Source organism: Leuciscus leuciscus (genome assembly GCF_965113295.1).
Source record: "Leuciscus leuciscus genome assembly, chromosome: 8".
NCBI lineage: Eukaryota > Metazoa > Chordata > Actinopteri > Cypriniformes > Leuciscidae > Leuciscus > Leuciscus leuciscus.
In genome coordinates this window covers 34,088,476-34,105,560 of record NC_138732.1, presented here as the reverse complement: position 1 = coordinate 34,105,560, position 17,085 = coordinate 34,088,476, and the positions used below count along the sequence as shown (strand labels likewise).

The 17,085-nt window shown below is 44.4% G+C and overlaps 1 protein-coding gene across 1 annotated transcript in view; it reads right to left on the bottom strand.

Moving 5' to 3' along the window:
- The window catches only part of LOC309505079 (uncharacterized protein), a 612,572-nt gene that overhangs the window by 99,965 nt on the left and 495,522 nt on the right, over window positions 1-17,085 (bottom strand). The gene's annotated exons all lie outside the window — the stretch shown is intronic.

Below are 17,085 nucleotides of genomic sequence, written 5' to 3'. Positions count from 1 at the left end.
TCAATAAATGTTCCTTATTTTAAATTGAGACTTGTAACATTTGTTATCATCATTGTGTCATTTTTATGATGTAAATTGAGTGAGCAAAAGCAGTATCGGCTCCAAATATCGGCCCAAGAAAATCGGCAGCCCGTATCGGTCATCGGCTAAGGCTGATGAAAAAAAATCGGTATCGGCATTGGCACTAAAAAATCCATATCGGTCGATCCCTAGATAAAACACGGCAATGATCGCTTCAATGGTTCAACATTTCACTGCACAACACCCCTAGCAACCATCTTAGCAACATAAACATAAACTTCTCATTGATATTGTTCATTGAAGCTTATAGAGTAGAGTATTACGAGAGTACCTGCATTTACAGTAGATATAGTCATATATTCATAATAAAAATCTGTTTGAATGTCCGCTGCAATATCTTGAACTTTTAACAGTTAAGGGGTTTTCCCGTGCCCTGACACCCTAGTCATTTGCGTCTGACAGACTGTCTCATAAAGACAGTCTTTGCCGCCATCTAATGGCGAAATAATGTAAATATAGTTGTTCCTACCTCTGATGTCGCGCGATGCAGCAGATTCACTTCTCCACACTGCATTCACTCACCGAACTCTTGACTGAGTGCTTATGACGTCACAAAGGCCGCGCCAGAACTCCTGAGGATGGAAATGGTTATTATTTAAATGTTCTAGTTGTTGATTCAAACAATTACATGAACCTTTTTTTTTTTTTTTTATCACGTGTGAATGTTTTAAATTACTTTTATATATAGATTTTGATTTACCCTGCCAGCTCTAGACTTTCAATCTAAAACTATGAAAATTCATTGTAAAACTATGATAAACCTAAAATAAATAAATATATAACATTTGAATAGCCTATTTATCAAGTGAAAATGATTTCTTAAAAAAGTTATTGTTTCCAGTTACCAAAGAGCCAACAAAATGAAATGAGGTGAACAGTATACATAAAAACCAGGTACATTTCACATATAAAATATTTTTATTCTGCTGTTTTTGTCAAATTATGCACAAATAAAAAGATAATTTGTTAGTAGTTAATATAAAATATTATTGGTTTGTATTCATTCACCATCGTCAATTTCAACACTGAATATTATCAAAAAGAATACATATTATTTTTTTAGTTGGCCCATTGACTTCAATTTTAAAACATGTTTGCTCAACTAGTTTCATAGTTCATTCAACTGAGAAGTTTTATTTAGTCCAACATTTAGAAATCTAGTGTGAAGATTCTGTCAATTACAAATGACAAAAAACAGTTTATTGTTTATCATTTTATTTGTTACATGTTATATGATAATAGGAATAGTTGTTGAATTAGTTACTAAGCAATTTTATACTGACGCTGCTAACATAAAATACTTAACTGCCAAAAGATACATACAATTATTTGCATTTAAAGCACAAAAAAAAAAAAAAAAAAAAAAAACATTTTTTTTTTCTCAGCATGGAATAGTTCAATCAACAGATGCTTGACATACGCATGTTGAAATACAAATACAAAATTAAAATGTAGTCAACTGAAATGTGCTTAAACACTACCGATTTGTTTATATACAAACTCTTCAAAAAATGTCATCTTAAAAAATGAAAATGTACAGTTCACTTCACCTCTGAACCGTTACGAGCATCAAGACACCGTTATAGACTTGAAGCAACATCCAGTCTAAAGAGTCTATTTAGTCTGTTACAAAATCTATATTTACTGACAAATTTCCTGAATAAAGACTGAAAACCAATTAAGTATAAACTGTCTTTTACATTAAAATGTACAAAAACCCGTTGCTATAAGCATACTTACCATACTCAACTACATTAAAGATCATGATGTTTAATGTCAGAAATGTCAGACTTTAATCTGCAGGAAAACTAGGCTAGATCTGGTTGTGCTGAAGCTCTCTCTCACTCCTGATGTTCAAAACAAACAGTCAACACTTTGTTAAAACTTCGCTCAGCCCAAAAGACCGGGACAGGAGAAGGAGAAGGACCAGGACACTAAAAGTGTTTGTAGAATAATCTTAATTACTTCTCAATGCTCAGTCGGACTTCATCTGACCAGCACAAATTCAACAAGTGTTCATGAAGACAATGGGAAATTACTGCTTCACAACATCATCCCGTGACGTTAAACACCTTCAAATTGAGACATATTTGTACAACACAGCACAAAACATACGACAGAGATAAAGTAATATGAAAAAAGATTTCAAATAGCATGAATGAAGGGCAATGCAGATGTATGTTTGCTCTCTTAAAGGGGTCATCGGATGCCCATTTTCCACAAGTTGGTATGATTCTTTAGGGTCTTCATGTAAAGTGTGTAACGTATACTAAAATTCCTCAATGGGTGTGTAAAACAACACCCTTTTTACCTCCTCCAAAACAGCTCTGTTCACAGCGACCCGTTTCGGTGCATGTCTCTTTAAATGATAATGAGCAACTGCTCACCCATGAGGGGTGTCCACCATAGACAGTATAAGAAGTGGACAGAGCCATCTCATTGGAACTCAATTGAGACAAGTGAAGCCCATTTTTAGCGATTTTTTTGGACTTTCGTTCCTGACGCGCAGACTCAAACCGAGCTTGACGACGTAGATGTGACGTGAGCAACCCGTCTGTCTTCTAGTGGCTGTGGCATGAGAAATCTGAATCATTCCCTTCCGAATCTTGCAGAGACGGAGAGCGTGAGTAGGAGGTATCCACGAGCTAGGAGCAGGAGAAACTTTTGCTAGGTATTCTGATGAATTATTTTGTCATTTTGCCTCCATGTCCTCCCGATTGCCCGCGAGCTTCTCCTCCTGTCCATACGGTAATCTCTCTACTGTGCGACAGAGAGTCGCGTGGTTATGACGCAATCTTTAGCCTACTTTTACAAAAACTGCTTCTACGAGGCCATAACATAAGCTACAAGGTAATGGAGCATTTTATACATTGTTGTGTTTCTTTAGAAATAAATAATGGACAAATGGAGTCTTTAAACGCCTCAGATGTGAAGTTATTCGCTGTCAAAGTGACGCCAAAATGAATGGGAGTCAATGGGATGCTAACAGCAGGTGAAGTTCTGCTACAAGATGGTGGCACGCGGCCGGCTTCAACTTCCGGTCGACTTCCTTCCCGCTTGGTGTCCACACAAGACATTTTTAAGTGTTGCCTTGGGCCCAGTTTACACGTACATGGTTATTTTGAAAAACGGAGACGTTTCCCTTCGTTTGCGCCCTTCGTTTACACGCAAACGGAGAATTCGCCTCTGAAACCGATTCTTTCTAAAAACTCCGGCCAGAGTGGAGATTTTGAAAATCTTCGTTTGCATGTAAACTGAGACAAACGGATGTTTAGGCAGCCAACGTCACAGTGTGCCAGAGCTCGCACCTACGCCAAAAGTGCGACCTATGTTTACATTTTCATTTGGCTTTGGTGATCATGGAAGCGTTCAGAGTAGCAGTCACATTTATGTTGGTGCAAACTCTTTTCATGTTGTAGCAACAATGACATCTGCTTTTCACATTAAGTGAATCATGTGATGTCGAACACATCTTCTTTGTCCAAACAGCGCTGGTTAATAATTCCCCACGGAATAATTCACCAGCGCCGGGGTGTCTGTGGCCCCCCCCCCCCCCCCCCAGTTCAGCGCGGACTCCCTGTGACTTTTACAACCTCACAGACTCGTGACATTCCACCCACACACACACACACACACACACACACACACACACACACACACACACACACACCCTTCATGTTTTATGGGGATTTTCCATAGAAATAATGATTTGTTTTACTGTACAAATGATATCCCCTAATCTGAAACCTCCCATTACAGAAAATGTTCTGCATTATGTATGATTTACAAGCTGTTTTCCTTGTGGGGACCAAAAAAATGTCCCCATAAGATCAATAAGCAGGTGAGTTTGATCAAGGTTGCTGCTAAACTCTGCAGGAAAATAGACCTCGAGGACCAGAGTTGAGAACCCCTGCCCTACACATTGATTGCAAATGTTCTGATTCTTTATTATTGTTGGGTAATTGTCACGGATCTGCCAGGCTGTCACATCAGCCATTCACACAACACACCTTCACCAGAGTACTGAACACTCACACCTGCACTTCATCTGCACCATCATCAAGCCAGCTACAAAAGCACACACCTCGTCTCACATCATTGTCTGGTCTTGTTTCTATGAAGTGCTTACCTGTTCTCCAGCGTTGGTACTCCAGTGTATTCCTCTCCTGTGTTCTCCTGTCATCATCCTGCATACTCACCAAACACGAAGAGGTGTGTGCGTCCATCCAGCCATCCGTCCAACTATCTATGATCTCCTGCACCTGTAAAACAATTAATTTCAACATTTAATAACACATTATTAAATTCAGAAGGATTTAATGGACCTGAGCTAACATGAACTAACAATGATCAGTTGTATTTTTTTTTAAACTAATGTTAACAAAGAATAACTATGGTAACAGATGTAGCTTTTGCTCAATGTTAATGTTGGTTAATGCATTAACTGACTTTACCTTATTGTAAAGTGTTACCTATTGTTCTTTATAATTCTTTATAACACTTGAATCAGTTTAAAACATTTGTTTACTTTATGTAGTTTTTGTGTGCATTACTTTATTGGATTGAAATATAATTTAGTTTGTTTTGTTTTAAGAAAAAATATATCCATCCATCCATCCATCTTCTTCCGCTTATCCGGGGCCGGGTCGCGGGGGCAGCAGTCTAAGCAGGGATGCCCAGACTTCCCTCTCCCTAGACACTTCCTCCAGCTCTTCCGGGGGGACCCCGAGGCGTTCCCAGGCCAGCCGGGAGACATAGTCCCTCCAGCGTGTCCTAGGTCTTCCCCGGGGTCTCTTCCCGGTGGGACATGCCCGGAACACCTTCCCGGGAAGGCGTCCAGGAGGCATCCGGAAAAGATGCCCGAGCCACCTCAGCTGGCCCCTCTCGATGTGGAGGAGCAGCGGCTCTACTCTGAGCTCCTCCCGAGTGACTGAGCTTCTCACCCTATCTCTAAGGGATCGCCCAGCCACCCTGCGGAGAAAGCTCATTTCGGCCGCCTGTATCCGGGATCTTGTCCTTTCGGTCATAACCCACAGCTCATGACCATAGGTGAGAGTAGGAACGTAGATTGACCGGTAAATCGAGAGCTTCGCCTTACGGCTCAGCTCCTTCTTCACCACGACAGACCGGTACAGCGACCGCATTACTGCAGAAGCTGCACCGATCCGTCTGTCAATCTCCCGTTCCATCCTTCCCTCACTCGTGAACAAGACCCCAAGATACTTGAACTCCTCCACTTGAGGCAGGAACTCTCCACCAACCTGAAGCGGGCAAACCACCCTTTTCCGACTGAGAACCATGGCCTCGGATTTGGAGGTGCTGATTCTCATCCCAGCCGCTTCACACTCGGCTGCAAACCGTCCCAGTGCATGCTGAAGGTCCTGGTCTGATGGGGCCAACACGACAACATCATCCGCAAAGAGCAGAGATGAAATTGTGTGGTCCCCAAACCTGACCCCCTCCGGCCCCTGGCTGCGCCTAGAAATTCTGTCCATAAAAGTTATGAACAGAACCGGCGACAAAGGGCAGCCCTGCCGGAGTCCAACATGCACCGGGAACAAGTCTGACTTATTGCCGGCAATGCGAACCAAGCTCCTGCTCCGGTCGTACAGGGACCGGGTAGCCCTTAGCAAAGGGCCCCGAACCCCATACTCCCAGAGCACCCTCCACAAGATGCCGCGAGGGACACAGTCGAATGCCTTCTCCAAATCCACAAAGCACATGTGGATTGGTTGGGCAAACTCCCATGAACCCTCCAGCACCCTGTAGAGGGTATAGAGCTGGTCCAGTGTTCCACGACCAGGACGAAAACCACACTGTTCCTCCTGAATCCGAGGTTCTACTATCGGCCGGATTCTCCTCTCCAGTACCCTGGAATAGACTTTCCCGGGGAGGCTGAGAAGTGTGATCCCCCTATAGTTGGAGCACACCCTCCGGTCCCCCTTCTAAAAAAAAGGGACCACCACCCTGGTCTGCCAGTCCAAAGGCACTGTCCCCGACCGCCACGCGATGCTGCAGAGGCGTGTCAGCCAAGACAGCCCCACAACATCCAGAGACTTGAGGTACTCAGGGCGGATCTCATCCACCCCCGGTGCCTTGCCACCGAGGAGTTTCTTGACTACCTCGGTGACTTCAGCTTGGGTGATGGACGAGTCCGTCTCCAAGTCCTCAGCCTCTGCTTCCTCAATGGAAGACGTGACGGCGGGATTGAGGAGATCCTCGAAGTATTCCTTCCACCGTCCGGTGATATCCCCAGTCGAGGTCAACAGCTGCCCACCTCCACTGTAAACAGCATTGGTAGGGCACTGCTTCCCCCTCCTGAGGCGCCGGACGGTTTGCCAGAATCTCTTCGAGGCCGACCGATAGTCCTTCTCCATGGCCTCACCGAACTCCTCCCAGGCCCGAGTTTTTGCCTCCCCAACCACCCGGGCTGCAGTCCGCTTGGCCCGTCGGTACCCATCAGCTGCCTCAGGAGTCCCACAAGCCAGCCAGGACCGATAGGACTCCTTCTTCAGCTTGACGGCATCCCTTACTTCCGGTGTCCACCACCGGGTTCGGGGATTGCCGCCTCGACAGGCACCGGAGACCTTACGGCCACAGCTCCGAGTGGCCGCGTTGGCAATGGAGGTGGAGAACATGGTCCACTCGGACTCAATATCTCCAGACTCCCTCGGGATCTGGTCGAAGCTCTGTCGGAGGTGGGAGTTGAAGATCTCTCTGACGGGGGATTCGGCCAAACGTTCCCAACAGACCCTCACAGTACGTTTGGGTCTGCCGAGTCTGTCCAGCTTCTTCCCCCGCCATCGGATCCAACTCACCACCAGGTGGTGATCAGTTGACAGCTCCGCCCCTCTCTTCACCCGAGTGTCCAAGACATACGGCCGGAGGTCAGATGAAACAACCACAAAGTCGATCATTGACTTCCGGCCTAGGGTGTCCTGGTGCCATGTGCACTGATGGACACCCTTATGCTTGAACATGGTGTTTGTTATGGACAAGCTGTAACTAGCACAGAAGTCCAATAACAGAACACCACTCGGGTTCAGATCAGGGGGGCCGTTCCTCCCAATCACGCCCCTCCAGGTGTCACTGTCGCTGCCCACGTGGGCGTTGAAGTCCCCCAGTAGAACGACGGAGTCCCCAGTCGGAGCACTTTCCAGCACCCCTCCCAGAGACTCCAAGAAGGCCGGGTACTCTGCACTGCCGTTTGGCCCGTAGGCACAAACAACAGTGAGAGACCTATCCCCGACCCGAAGGCGCAGGGAAGCGACCCTCTCGTTCACCGGGGTGAACTCCAACACATGGCGGCTGAGCTGGGGGGCTATAAGCAAACCCACACCAGCCCGCCGCCTCTCACCATGGGCAACTCCAGAGTGGTGAAGAGTCCATCCTCTCTCGAGGAGTGTGGTCCCAGAGCCCAAGCTGTGCGTAGAGGTGATCCCAACTATCTCTAGTCGGAATCTCTGAACCTCACGCACAATCTCAGGCTCCTTCCCCGCCAGAGAGGTGACGTTCCATGTCCCTAGAGCTAGATTCCGCGTCCAGGGATCGGGTTGTCTAGGCCCCCGCCTTCGACTGCCGCCCGATCCACTTTGCACCGGCCCCTTACGGTCCCTCCTGCAGGTGGTGGGTCCACGGGAGGGTGGCCCCACGTCGCTCCTTCGGGCTGAGCCCGGCCGGACCCCATGGGGGGAGGCCCGACCACCAGGCGCTCGCATACGAGCCCCAACCCCGGGCCTGGCTCCAGGGTGGGGCCCCGGCTGCGCCATACCGGGCGACGTCACGGTCCTCAATTTTGTTGGCATCATAAGAGTTTTTGAACCGCTCTTAGTCTGACCCGTCACCTAGGACCTGTTTGCCTTGGGAGACCCTACCAGGGGCATATAGCCCCAGACAACATAGCTCCTAGGGTCGTTCGGGTACTCAAACCCCTCCACCACGATAAGGTGGCAGTTCAAGGAGGGGAGAAAAAATATATAAAACCTCTTATTGTTTGAAAACGCTCATTTCAATATCGTGATAATACCATATATATTCGGTCAAATTCCTAAAACCACTTCCTGCTCAGCTACTGTTCGGACGCTCTTGCTTACAGCTCCGCGCTTTGCTCTATCGCTTTTATATTTTATCTTCTATACTTTTATCATTTTAGCTCCTTTTATCACCTAACTTTAACTTCAAATCAGCACAGTGCTCAAACGACAAAGTTTGGATTACTACAAAAACGCAGAATTCTTCTACCCGACCAGCTTACATTCCGGGGAAAGGAAAACACAACTGCCTACAAGGATAAGAGAGAAAATGCCTCTTCTGGAATCTACTTGCTGCACTAACTGCCACAGACTTTTACAAAGGATTGCAGTTCTTGAAACAAAGTTATTTACGGGACCACCAAACCAGACGGAACACACAACAGAGCTTCGTCAGGGACACCCTCAGCATATAGCCGGTGAGTCCCATGAAACTAGTGCTCCTCGACAGGTAGAGAAACAAGCCGATCGACTTACAAATCGATGGCACAAACAGGGAGCGAGACCCAAAGGCACTCGAGACATCAGATTGTCACGAGCCTCACATATTACCGCAGTAGCATCCTCTACCCCAGATACAGCTCTGACAAAGATTGCAAAGATTGGTCTCCTACCAACACCTATACATCTTGAGAACAGATTTGAAGTACTAATGAATGTAAATGAGGAACCCCCAAACGTGATGAATGTGATCGAACACAGACTGTATCAGCCAGTAGCTAACACTGATGCTAACTGGCGCTCAAGGTCGAGCAGACAGCGGCACTCAGCTCAGAGCGCAGCCGAGCCCAGGACTCTGATAGTGGGGGACTCCATAATCAGAAACATTAGCAGCAGGGATACAACTACATGCTGCCTTCCACAAGCAACAACTTCTGATATAAACAGGGAACTTCAAAACATTCTGATGAAACATAAGACTGCAAATCGACTCATAATTCATGTGGGGAAGAATGACATTCATAAAGAGCAGTCAGAACTCCTTAAGAAGGATTTCAATGAACTTTTTGAAACACTTAAAAAACTGAAAGTTCAGACATTCATCAGTGGACCACTCCCAGCAAGAGGAACAAACAGGTTTTCACGGTTGCTTGGGATTAATACATGGCTGCAAAAAACCTGCAATATAAAAGGAGTAAACTTCATTGACAACTTCAATCTCTTCTGGAGTCAGAGACAACTATTTCATCGGGATGGCCATCACCCAAACAAACTTGGTTCAAGAGTGTTAAAGGACAATATCTACTTCTCCCTCAATCATCCTTCTGCAGTGTGTGCCAATCCACTCAATCAGAATGGCACACACACACCTGGACACAGTATGAATGACCACAGGACTTCACTTCAGAATGGACATGATGTTGACATATCACACAAGGACAATGATAACACCACTGAGCCACAACAACCTCTGCTCACGGACACCATCTCAGCTGAGCCCTGCCCACAGAGCTCACCACAGACAGACATATTAGAACTGCTCCAAGATTCAGCACCCAAGGACGACTTCCTGGAAAACAGCCAGGGAAGCCAGGACAGCATATCCCAGCCTCCGATAACACCTGAGCAACAGCCCCTTTCACCAGACACTTTCACCCTCTCGCCAGCAACTCCACTCCTGTGCTTCTCACAGAAAATGGAAGAACTAGTGCATGCTGGAACCAGACTATCACACTCTTTTGCTGCAAGCCCCCAGATATCAACCAAAAAACGTAGGGCACCGCTCCCACCAAAGCCTGCAGGCCCAGCTCACCCTCCCCCTGCCTCTGTGAGAGCTCTTCGGCCTCTGCCACAACGCCAGGGCCCACACCCTCCTCCATCTGCTCGAGGTGAACCAAAAACAACTGATACCAGCTCTCAGTGTTGTATGTCGGGTCCCCGTTTTGATAACAGTAACTTTCTCAAATGTTTACAGAACAAGCGGGAACCCAGTGTGCCTGTATCTTTCTCTATTGCTGTTCTATTACAAGATAGAAAGTCTAAGGCCTTCAATAGCCGTACAGTAAACTCAACTAATCTGGTGCCTATTGCACGTCTAACTAAGATTGGTGTAGGGAAAAAAAGTAAGACTGTTAAGTTAGCAATTTTAAACATCCGCTCACTTAAAAATAAATCACTTCTAGTCAATGACTTAATAACCACAAACAACCTGGATTTTATGCTTCTAAATGAAACATGGCTAGAAGACAGCTGCAGTGCAACAATCCTCAATGAAACAGCCCCTCCTAACTTTACTTTTATGAGTGTCTGCAGAGCTGTTAAGAGAGGTGGGGGTCTAGCTGCTCTTTTTAAAGATATTTATCAATGTAAGCAAATATCATTTGGGAACTACTCGTCTTTCGAATATCTGGGTATTGTATTAAAAGGTGCTCCACGCATTTTACTCATCATTATTTACAGGCCTCCAAAATATTCTCCAGCCTTTGCTGAGGAATTTACAGAAATGTTATCAACAATTACCTCAGAGCTTGACTGTTTTGCCATTGCTGGAGATTTTAACATTCACATAGATAATGCAGAAAACAATATGGCAAAAGAAATCAAAACTGTTTTAAAAACTTTTGATCTGACTCAGCATGTACATGGACCCACACACAATCATGGACACACTCTAGATGTACTTATCAGTAAGGGTCTAAACATTTAATCGATTGTTATTAAGGATGTAGCACTGTCTGATCATTTCTGTATTTTCTTTGATATATTGATCTCTCCTGCCACTGAAGCTAGATCTGTGTCTGTCAAGAAGAGATGCTTAAATGAGAACACTAGTGTACTATTTATGAAGGCTATTTCCTTAACACCAAGCATATCTGCTGACTCTGTTGATTTTCTCCTTGATTCTTTTAACTCAAAAGTTAAAAGTGCAATTGATGATATTGCTCCTGTGAAAGTCAGGAAGAAGAGTGGCAGACAAAAAGCACCTTGGAGAAACTCAACAGCAGTGCAAAACATGAAAAGACAATGCAGAAAAGCAGAGCGCATGTGGCGGAAGACAAAACTTGTAGTCCATTATAACATCTACAAAGACAGCCTTCATGCTTTCAATATGGAACTAGGCAAAGCTAGACAGACTTTCTTCTCAAATATTATAAACTGCAATTTAAACAACACACGCACTCTTTTTGCTACTGTAGAGAGACTGACAAACCCCCCAAGCCAGATTCCCAGTGAAATGCTCTCAAACAGCAAGTGCAGTGAGTTTGCTTCCTTCTTCTCTGACAAAATCAATAATATCAGAAAGGTGATCAGCACATCATTGAGTTGCGCTGGGGTCAGACAGATCAGACCACCTGAAAAAGTAGTAACTTTGTCTGATTTCAATAAAATTGATGGCAAAATTTTGGTAGAAACCGTACAGCACCTTAAAACATCAACATGCGCTCTTGACACACTTCCCACATCTTTTTTTTTAAAGTGTGCTAAACAGTTTAGAAGCAGATCTTCTAGAAGTGGTAAATGCCTCACTTCTCTCTGGGAGTTTTCCAAACTCCCTGAAAACTGCAGTTGTCAAGCCCCTCCTGAAAAAGAACAATCTGGATAAGACCATATTAAGCAACTATAGACCGATCTCAAATCTTCCTTTCATAGGCAAGATCATAGAAAAAGTTGTCTTCAATCAGCTGAACAAATTCTTAAGCTCGAATGGATACTTTGACAATTTTCAATCTGGTTTCCGACCGCACCACAGCACAGAGACAGCGCTCATAAAGATAATAAACGATATTCGCTTAAATACTGATTCAGGCAAATTATCAGTGCTGGTACTACTCGACCTCAGTGCTGCATTTGACACTGTCGATCATAACATACTTCTTGACAGGCTGGAAAACTGGGTGGGGCTTTCTGGGATAGTCCTAAAATGGTTCAGGTCATACTTAGATGAGAGAGGTTATTATGTGAGTATAGGAGACTGAGTGGACATCCATGACATGCGGAGTCCCTCAAGGCTCAATTCTTGCGCCACTCCTGTTCAACCTGTATATGCTCCCAATGAGCCAAATAATGAGAAAGAACCAAATTGCTTACCACAGCTATGCAGACGACACACAGCTGTACTTAGCCCTATCGCCTAACGATTACAGCCCAATTGACTCCCTGTGCCAATGCATTGATGAAGTCAACAGTTGGATGTGCCAAAACTTTCTTCAGTTAAACAAAGATAAAACTGAAGTCATTGCATTTGGAAACAAAGATGAAGTTCTCAAGGTGAACGCATACCTTCACTCCAGGGGTCAAACAACTAAAAATCAAGTCAGGAATCTTGGTGTGACACTAGAGTCAGACCTTAGTTTCAGTAGTCATGTCAAAGCAATAACTAAATCAGCATACTATCATCTGAAAAATATTGCAAGAATTAGATGCTTTGTTTCCAGACAAGACTTAGAGAAACTTGTGCATGCTTTCATCACCAGCAGGGTGGATTATTGTAATGGACTCCTCACTGGCCTTCCCAAAAAGACCATAAGACAGTTGCAGCTCATACAGAACGCTGCCGCTAGGATTCTGAGCAGAACCAGAAAATATGAACATATCACACCAGTCCTCAGGTCTTTACACTGGCTCCCAGTTAGATTTAGGATTGATTTTAAAGTATTATTACTGGTATATAAATCATTCAATGGCCTAGGACCTCAATACATTGCAGATATGCTCACTGAATATAAACCCAACAGATCACTCAGATCATTAGGATCATATCAGCTAGAAATACCAAGGGTTCACTCTAAGCATGGTGAGTCTGCTTTTAGCTATTATGCCAGCCACAGCTGGAACCAGCTTCCAGAAGAGATCAGATGTGCTCCTACAGTGGTCACATTCAAATCCAGACTCAAAACACTTTTGTTTAGCTATGCATTTACTGAATGAGCACTGTGCCACTGTTCGTCCGACTGTACTGTACTGTATTTCATTTTATTTTTCTAAACTGTTTTAATTATTCTTATTTCTTTTTATTATTTTTATTTCTTCTATGTAAAGCACTTTGAATTGCCATTGTGTATGAAATGTGCTATATAAATAAACTTGCCTTGCCTTGCCTTGCCTTGCCTAAAAAAAACAAAACAATAATAATATTAATGTCCATGGGAAAATGTGGGTCCCATGGCCAAACCAGTTGAGAACTGCTGGTCCAGTATAAGGGACAATTTCAGATACAGCCGTAGTGTCTTAGTGACTGTTCAAAGTCTTGTTTGTTGAATTTTTCCAGTTGTAAATATTGTAAAAAAAAAAAAAAAAAAAAAAAAAAAAATCAGCTTGCCCATTTATTTGTAATTTTACTTATAATGGCAGTAATTCTGAATTTAATATCTTTGTTACTGTGAAGATGTTTCATTCAAAAGGAATCGATAAAACAAAACTCTTTAATAATTATGTGGCCAAGACACAAACTGAAAAGATATATTGAAGCTCTACAACTATGATGTCACAGAGACATTCTATAGAACTCTCCTGAGCAAAAGTCCTACAAAGACACAATCCTGAGGAGACTTTAATCAGAGTTTGAGGAGAGAAGACTGAATACATTTACAGTCCTGAGAGAACATGGAGAACATAAGAGCAACAGCCTTTGACGTGTTTGATGAAGCACGTTTACTGGGCGAACACACTGACTTGATCATCAAGTCAAATGACAGAGAATTTCAAGTGCACAAGATCATCATGTGTGGCTGCAGCTCCTACTTTAGGTGAGAAGAAGCATTTGAACTGCAATTGTGTGCAAATTACCTAGAAATGATTATAATTATATACATCATTTCCACTGCCAACATTATACGGTTGAAACTGCCTAAGTCCAAATATATAAATGCATGAAAATGAATGAGTGTATTGCCAGAAAAAAAGAATGTAACTATGATATCTAGGCAAACACATTCTTGAAATTTTATTCTGGAAGTGGCTATGAATGAAGTTTTACCCAGCATTTCAAATTTAATATAGGAAACTGCATTGGCATCTGCAAGTTGACAGAGGACTTTTCCTCCTGCTCAAAGCTCCGCTGTAAAGCACAGCACTACATCCTGAAGCACTTTGAGGAGGTTCTGCACGTACCTGAGGAGTTCCTGGAGCTCTTCCTGGAACAGCTGGAGGCAGACATGGGGACTTGTGACTTGGTGACTTGGACTCGAGTCGCTATTTTTATGACTTGTGACTTGACTTGACAAAAAATAAAATACTTGAGACTTGACTCGGACTTGGAAGTTAAAGACTCGGGACTTGACATGACTTGAGACACGATGACTTGAATGACTTGAGTGTTAATCACATCATGTTTTCAGTTTGAATATAAAATATAGAAATGATTTTTAAAAATCAAGTTGATTACCCAGCTGGAGCGCAGGCTGAGAATAGCGTTGTCATGACTGGATCATGAAACTATCATCAGTCATGCCCTCTCGTACCTTACGCACACCACGCCCACTTAGATCAGATATCACATCAACATGTCAGCCGGAGGGGTACCGAGGGTAATCGCTTTCGGCTTCAAGAATTGTTCACAAGATGGCAAAAGACGAACAGCGCTTTGCAAGACATGCAACATTAACAGCCATTCTGCCCAGTAAGTGCTTGTCAATTTGTTAATGTTATCTGGTTAGTTGGTAGTTAGCTAATGTAATAATAGCTAAAGTAGCCATAAGTTTTTATCAGCGATTTCAGGCCCAAAAAAGGCCCAAATATAAATGATCACATTCATCTAATCTTTCCTAACGATGAGTGTGTGTGTGTGTGTGTGTGTGTGTGTGTGTGTGTGTGTGTGTGTGTGTGTGTGTGTGTGTGTGTGTGTGTGTGAGAGAGAGAGAGAGAGTGTGTGAGAGTGAGTGTGTGTGAGAGAGAGGAGAAATGTAACAAAGTTTAATGTTGTAAGTAAACTGTGTTTGAGAGAGAGAGAGAGAGAGAGGGAGGTGTTCAGAGAGGAGTCTGTTGGATGTTAAGCTGTTATTTGTTTTATGGACTCAATGTTGACAATTTAAAACATTTCAAACACTGTTGGCAGAAGTGAAAAATAAATAATTTTCACTTCTGAGCGCAAACGAAGGGAGACATTTCCCTTCGTTTGCGCCCTTCGTTTACACGCAAATGGAGAATTCGCCTCTGAAACCGATTCTTTCTAAAAACTCCGGCCAGAGTGGAGATTTTGAAAATCTTCGTTTGCATGTAAACTGAGACAAGCGGATGTTTAGGCAGCCAACGTCACAGTATGCGCCAGAGCTCGCACCTACGCCAAAAGTGCGACCTATGTTTACATTTTCATTTGGCTTTGGTGATCATGGAAGCGTTCAGAGTAGCAGTCACATTTATGTTGGTGCAAACTCTTTTCGTGTGTTTGCATTTGCAAATACAGCTGCTCCATTATGTCGAGGAGCAGAGACGAATGAGTGCTCGGAGGTCAGCAATTTTGCAACAACTTCTCCTCCCTCCAACACGAAGAACCAGTCCGCGTCACCGCCAGCGTCGCCGGTTTTGGGTCCGACCTGGGCGAACTGCTGTCTGGTGGGAGAACTTTGAAAATGAAGATGTTGTCCCGGATGAGTGGCGTGAAAATTGTAGGATGTCAAGGTCATCGCTGCTGTCACTCTCCGAATTGCTGCGTCGAGGCTGAGACGACCGTCATGCGGTTCCCTGTCGCCTGCACCTTGTATTACCTGTCCGACGAGGGTAGACTGCGCAAGACAGCCAACGTTATGCCAACATAAATGTGTGTTGGCAGTGTGTGTACACAACCACCCTATAATGATAAAAATCCACCCAGTGCTTTTTTTTATAATCCCAATAAATCATAAGCACTGTCTCAGAACAAGCCATTCTCAGATTCGCGGCAATGTGACGTCACTTTGCACAGGCCCCTCCCACGACTGTTGATTGACACTGCAGTTTGAGCATAGACCCGCCCTGAGGGAGCGGGACACAGTCCGCCATTGTTTCGACGCTTGAGCAGCTGTAAACTAGCCTGACTACGTCAGACTTCGTACTTCCGCTCAATTTCAGTTCGCTTCTGTACTCAGTCTGAGATAGCGACCTATCTCTCAGTTTTCCTCCGGCCTCAAAACAGCCGGCCAATCAACGAACAGAGGGCGGGCTGAGAGCCGTGACGTAGACGCTGATTGTACCGTGGATGCGGAGATTTACTTCACATAATCTGCAAAAGTCGTTCACAGCCATGTTCACTCCGGTATTTCGCTCGATGGTTCTGTTTTCACATCATACATGTGTTTACAGTGGAAGTTCGATGCGGCTGAGCCAGCGCATAACACACGTCATAACCAAACGTTATGTGATTGGCTTACGGGTAACCAATGATTTAAAACTTCAGACAAGCGCCGTCATGTGTCACTTTCACTTTCACTTTCACTTTATTAAAGGCACACTATGCAGCTTTCCGTTTTTGTCAAACAGCGCCCCCTAGAGTCGCTGTGGAGTACTTGTATTTAATATTACTGTCGCCACTCGAGCAGAGCCGTCTCTGCACTCACGGCCTGATCCCTTCCGCCCTCTATACCGGTACCTGTTCAGTAGGATGGAGGCTGTAATGAGTGGAAATAAGGTGTGGCCCCTTTAAGAGCTGCGCGCGCCCTGTTGAACTGTCGGCAGTCTGTATTGTATGTGCACCTCGAACACCCCCATGTATGCGGGTTATTTCAGTTTGATGCTCATTCTTATCTTACTTTTGTTGATCAAGTAAAGCTGTGGACGATAGAATGGGTGACAAACAGTTACACGAGTTCGATTGGGGAATAAAGTGCAAGTTGTGAGATGCCAATCGCCTCCGTGAGTCTGTCTGGCCTCTGTAATAACTTCATCTGTGAGCTATCCCTATTTCTCCTCCTGACACAACGCGTTACAAAGCGTCGGACATCGAACAGGCACAGATAAGCTCTGAAGATGTCTACTAGTCCATCAACAAGAACGATATTTACTCGAGTCTGACTCCTTGCTCGGTCAGTCTGCCGTTTCCTCTTTCTTTGGTCCTCCGACA